We start from the raw sequence: 6,370 nt of genomic DNA, 5'->3' as shown, positions 1-6,370 counted from the left end.
GGTGCACAGGGCCACCAGTGGCTTCTGATGACATCTTCATCTGCCCTTTCATCTCCTGCCCAAACACTTGTGCTTTACGCTGGCAGGAATAAAATCCCCCCAGCTAAGATTGTGTATAACTTCATGTGCCCACAGAAGCTGGCTGGCTACCTGTGGGCTCCGCTATGTATCCAGGATTTCCACCAAATACAGAATCTGGAAGGGGGTTGTGCTTGTGGAAATCCTCGTCTTTTCTGTAGATCCCCCTTCCCCATTGCTGTATGGGTCTATCCTGACAAACGATAAATAAAAGCTATTGCAAAATGACACTGTGTTGCAGTTTTAACAGGTTACATTTTCATACATCGATGCCTTCCTAGCTCTTTCTAGCTAGTGCTTCCTTACAGATTCCTCTAGGGAAAATGCCTTCATCCTTGCTGATACAGATGACAACAGAGGACCTTCCAGCATTTGGTCGCACTTCTAAAAATAAAGACACTACACCACAGAGCATTCACTTTTACTGAGGTATCCCAATGAAAGGCATAAAAAAGAAGGTTGAAACTTCTCTTTGCAGTGCTCTGTGCTGCTTCTTTGATCACATCTAGTGATATCATCTAATAGAAATAGCTTCAAAAATAGTGTGGCAGAAAGAGAACTGGCTTTGTTAGCTGAACTGATTTTCAGAAGATTTGTACATTAGTTTTCAATAGAAAAGGTACATTTCATAAACAGAAAGGAGGCTCAGCGCTGTTACTTGTAGTATGTAGTTTATCCAAAGCAGCATTTGGAAACTGAAGAAAAGCGAGAGAGAATGTTTAGATAGTATAGTAACTCTGAGTTCATTTTGTAACTTAATTAAAGGGTTGTGTGATGCCATTTGTAAGTCTTCTCCAATAGGCTATTACCGCATGCTGCCTTATGCAGCTTTTCTAACCTTACATCCACCACCCTGTTTTATCATTTACATGTGTTAGGCTTTGAAAATAAACAACCAGAAAAAGTGAATGGTCTCAAAAAGAAAGAATTGTCTCTGTGTGGAGACAGTGGTATAGCTGTGTATCCCTATGCACTCGGTGCAGCTTGTATTGCTTTCTCTTAAACGTTTGGATTAATTTCCTGCTCAGAGTAGACCGATCCCTCACCAAAGTAAAACCCATGTCAGCTTTAGCAGGAATGTTTTCAGAGTCTCCACCTGGGAAGACTACGTCTCTGAGTGGGAAAATAAACACATTGGCCTTCAGTTGGTTCACTGACTATTTTCTCTGCTGACAACACTAATTGTTCTGTCAGTCAGGATGATGATGGTTTTCAGCACCAGGTCCTGAAAGAAGGAGAGGATAATGTTGCCTTTTGTTAGTATTGGGCTCAGAAAACGTGGTGGTACCTAATTTCTCCTGTGTTCATAAAGTTAACTTAGAAACCAGGGGAGGCTGGATAGCACCTCCCAAAAGGTCATGAGCTGACACAGATAAAGACAACTTTCACTGTGTCTTTCCTTATGTTTCAGATTTAACAGATTAGGAGGAATATTTCTTATATGCTCACAAGTTTTTGAACAGCACTGTACTCTCAGTTACATCATTACACTGGGAAGTGACTGCATTTCACGTAGGTATAATAGAGCAAAGCTAGGCCTGTTATTCACATTGCAATACTGACATGCAGGAAAGTTATTCTGAAAATCTAAGATTTTCTTTTTCTCCTAAATGAAGACCTTTTTTATAAAGGAGGACTTTTGCAGAACTCTAATAGTACCAATAGGAAAATACCAGTGAGATATACCACAAAATACTGGTTCAAACCAGCACCAATTGTATAAAGCAGATAAAAACCTGTAACTAGTAGTTGAAATTACTTCGCCAAACTTCTGGACCACCTAGATCCACATCTGTACCGACAGTGCTTTTCTGAAAGTTCAGTGATTTTTTTTTTTAAAGTGATCAGAGTACCAATGCTATATTACAAGACAGTGAATATACCCCTTTCACACGCAAAAAAAGGAAATAAAAAATATGTCCAGGGTATTTCTTATCCTGTAATTTATTATACAGTAATTTCATATACAATATGTCTACAACATAGGAAAATGAAATATTCTCTCACAGATAACACTAATGCCTCCAAACATGGTGCCGTCATCATCTTTCTCACAAGCCACTCATTTCCTACCCAGTTAATGGAACATACCCAGAAACAACTGTTTATCCTTTAATTCCAGTTCCCCGTAACATCTTTCTGAGTGTTACAACCCAGAGAAGTTGGGGGAACTGCAGCAGTAGACTCTGTCCCTGTAGATGGCAATACACTGTGTATTTATGAATGCATATGTGTTTACACAAACAGATAAACCCTCCATCTGACAAAATACTATACAAGAAACCACAATGTCAATGTGCATATACATTTTGCATAAAGATGGTTACACTGGTGTCATATATATGAAATATAGTGTTCAAGGCACTGGCATACTTCACAGTAGACAGTATTTGCAGCTGTCTAGTGAACTACCTCTGCTCCTGCATCCATTAAACCAGCAGCAGAAATCGTGCATTGCTTTCTCTTGTGTTGCACCACTTAAACAGTTCATTATGGCTTTCACACACAAAAAAATAGGTTTTTACTGTGAGGGCAAATAATGAAATACCTATGGTAGAAGGCAGCATTGAGCTGCTGCCTGCTCTTGGGGAGGTCTCCTTACCTCTCTGTGCCCTGGTGTCCCATCTTACTCACCATCTGGCTTCTCTGTTTAAGTTGCAGAGATTGTCTCTTAATCCACATCCTCAAGTGCCCACAACAATGGTAACCTCTAACCAAGATCAAGGCCACTAGCACATAAAGTATGGTGAGTAGCAGTGATGGTGTGGCACACATATGAAACAACTGCTGTGTTCTGAAATAGCCATCACGTGAGTCACCATACACAAATCATCTGATAGTCAACCCCTTCTACATTTTACACTGCATAACACCACCATTGCTACCATATATTCCATATTTCTCATTGTTTTCAGACCAAAAAGCTACATAACAAATATTTAAGCATTAATATTACAGATATTCAACACTCTAAAACATTCACTAGAAAAAAATGCACTGATGAAACCCTGTACAGCTCCATGTGTTTAATTAGTCTAGGCCTGAATCCTCATCTCCAAAACCAGCATTTTCTGTAGGAAAAGACTCACAGCGTTAAAGTCTGATATATTACTCTATTCTGTGTCTGAGAATAAGTGCTCTGTCATGTTGGATATACATATAAGCGCTCTGTCATGTTGGATATACATAGTGCCTATCCATCGCCCCTCCACACACACATCTAACCCAAACAGAAATAAGACTGTGGGTGTGGGAACGATTTTTATTTTGTGGGCTATATATTGCTGCTTCAAATTACTGGATGATTATGTAATTTATTATTATTGTGTGTGGGTTTTGTTCTGCTGCGGGGTGGTTCTTCTTGTTAGGATCTTTCTTTTAAATACTGATTACAGTGCCAAGGGATGTGAATGGCCATCCCTGAAATCAAAAGGAATAATTCATGCACAATATCATGAAGACATATCTTCGGTCCTACATATAATAAGTGCTATGCTCTTTTTTGTTTCATTCTTGTTCCATAGCTGTTAAGCGTGGTTTCAAACATGGCTAGCAGGGAGATCAATCAACTAATAACTGGTTCAGCCTTTCTTCCTTTGTTAATTAATGTTGGCTGCAACTGGAGTTAACACATTGAACGAAGTCAGAGATTAAGTACATGTTTTGGGGCTCTGCAAAGCAGAGAGCTGGGTCTGAGAGCTGGGCACAAGAGTTTTGCAGTATCATATCTTTAACAAGGAGATCAAAATCTAAAGATTTTGATGGCGTCAAATCTGAGGTGGGGATTCAGCAATGTTTTTCCCAAATCCATGTCCAACAGAGAATAAAATAGTGATGGAAGAGTTTATCAAGTTGCACAGCTACTGCAGAAAACTTTCATCTTTGGCATCTTTCTTGTCATGTCTTTTTTCCCCTGTTTCATCTCCTAACCTCTTCCTCTCCTGATTCTTTCCCTTTTCCACTGTATGTCAGTGTTTCTCTAGCTCGTTTGCTCTTCTCACTTGTTATTGCTGCCACACTTCACCAGACCTCAGACTGAGGTACAATCAATCATTTATGTTATTCAGATTTTGCTTTTTTGTGTGAAGGAAAATGTGGAACTTCTCACAACAAAGTAACAATTTGTGTCTTCTTATTACTTAATGAAATAAAAGACTGCTGCTGGAAATTCTGAATGAGCTCTAGAAAATCTGGTTTTAATACAGTAATCCTAATTTTTTGGCATAATAGTACTGCAAGATCATTTATGAGAGGGAGAAATAATAGCAATACTTAACAGAGTAAACATTTATTAGCCCTTTATTGTAGAGTTATCTTATTTCTTCACTATTAGCTAAGCTCCAAGCTTTTATTTCTTCTGAAAACTAAGCCTGACTCTAATATAGGCTTTCTGCACTGCCTTTTTATGTTCAAGAGACCACAAAATATTTTGCAAGATGCAATGGCAAGTAAGTAAAACAAAAATATGTAATAATATTTGGAGGTAGAACTTGCTTTTTTACCCTCTTATGCTGCTATCAGAAAAAGCATATCAATGTCATGTTAATGGGATGGGATGGGACATGCTTTAGGGAGTTACATATTTACATTTTATTATCAGGATAGCAGCGGACTGTCTCACTGTTGTGTATTGGCAGTAAGCTGCTCTATCACAAATGGCTACTTCATTTTCGCACTGAATTAATCCCGTTGACAGACATGACATAGTTTTGCTGCTGGGTTATTGTTGGTCATCGTTGATAGACTGATTTATGATTGAGAGGGATTGCAAGAGTGCTGCATTTTCATTCTAAGGTCTTGTCAAGAACTGCCTAAAGCAAGTGAAGGCACATCTCCCTGCTAGATGCACATATACATCTGTCTTAGGGTTCACACCCCTGTAATATCTAGGCCTGAGATTTGGAAAGTTATTGGAGTAGTTAGTGAGAATTAACACCACACGTTGTTGCTTTCTCTAAAATTTTGGACTGTGTCTCTGACATCTGTCCAGAGACCAGCTGGGTCTCTTCCAGGCCTGTAACCTGGCTGTAGCTCTGACTGGGCTTTTCTGTAACTTTTCACTCCCTGGTTATGTCCCAGGTTTTACATAGAGGTTTTCTCATTCACCCACACAGGCTTAGCTCTCATTTTCGTTTGTGGTGTTTCACATTTTGAAAGCTGCAATGTCTTTTTCTGTGGTGGTGACAAACACAGCCTTTGTCCCTACCTACTCCTTCAGAGGAGCCCTGCAAAGATCCTTCTCACTTTGACCCTCTCCTCTTCCCTTTTTACATCTCTCTGTTGGCTCCTGTTTGTCTAAGGCACCAGACATCACCAGCCTGGTCTGCATGTCTTATTGGTGTCATAGTGTCTTGACACCCTGCTACTCTTCCACTCTCTTTCCTGGGGTTTGAGGTGATCCACCTCTGCAGATCACCACTGGAAATGGGAGCTGTCAGCAGTGAAGGACTTACTGCTCCCTGCACAGGGGCGGCCTGGGAGACGTTCCTAGCCTCTAAATAGTAAAAGTACACTGTTCAAGCACTGAGTCATCTCCAGCCCAATTACTCCACAATGGACCTGTCTGTAGAGCAGCCCATGATGTGCCCAGCGCAGTGCTGGGACAATTACTTGCTGGGAGAGATGTGAGCCCTAATGAAGACCCATGGCTATGGGAGCATTCCTGTAGGGACTGTTGACTGGTGTCCACAGCAGCACCCTGGAGGAGTCCCCTGGTTTCTTTCTGACAGTGCATTGCACTAGGCAGTTGGCCAGCTTGCTGCCACCCTGCTTTTACTCAGGGGGGCAATGCCACAGTGGTCCTACAATCCAGGCAAGTGGCACCATGCCGGGGGGATTGTTTCTTTCTTCTGCAGCCGAGCTTCCGCTTCCCAATACCCATCACTGCCTACAGCTCTCTCTCTCTCTCCAAGTGCTCACGATTTTGTTTTCTTTCTGCAGCCGAGCTTCCGCTTCCCAATACCCATCACTGCCTACAGCTCTCTCTCTCTCTCCAAGTGCTCACATCTCCTGGGCTAACGTTTTACTTTCTGTCCCAGCCAGGCAGCAGGGCGCTTGCGTTAAAAAACAACTCCAAACAAAAAGCACCCAAAAAAAGCATGCCAACCCCAACAGGAGGCTGCAGGAGCATCTGCCAGGATGTGGGGTGGGGAAGGTTCCCCCGGTGGCACATGCCGCCGGGCTCAGCCCCGGTCCCCAGCCCCTGGACAGGGTCCCTGTGCGGTGCTGCAGCGGGGCCGCGCCGATCCCCCGCGGGCGCGGAGGGGCGCGGTGCCCCCGCGGGCTCCCTCCG

This window comes from Aptenodytes forsteri, unplaced genomic scaffold, assembly GCF_000699145.1.
Source record: "Aptenodytes forsteri isolate BGI_AS27 unplaced genomic scaffold, ASM69914v1 Scaffold99, whole genome shotgun sequence".
NCBI classification, from domain to species: Eukaryota; Metazoa; Chordata; class Aves; order Sphenisciformes; family Spheniscidae; genus Aptenodytes; species Aptenodytes forsteri.
The sequence above is the reverse complement of the archived record's forward strand: the minus strand, read 5'-3'. Positions refer to the sequence as shown.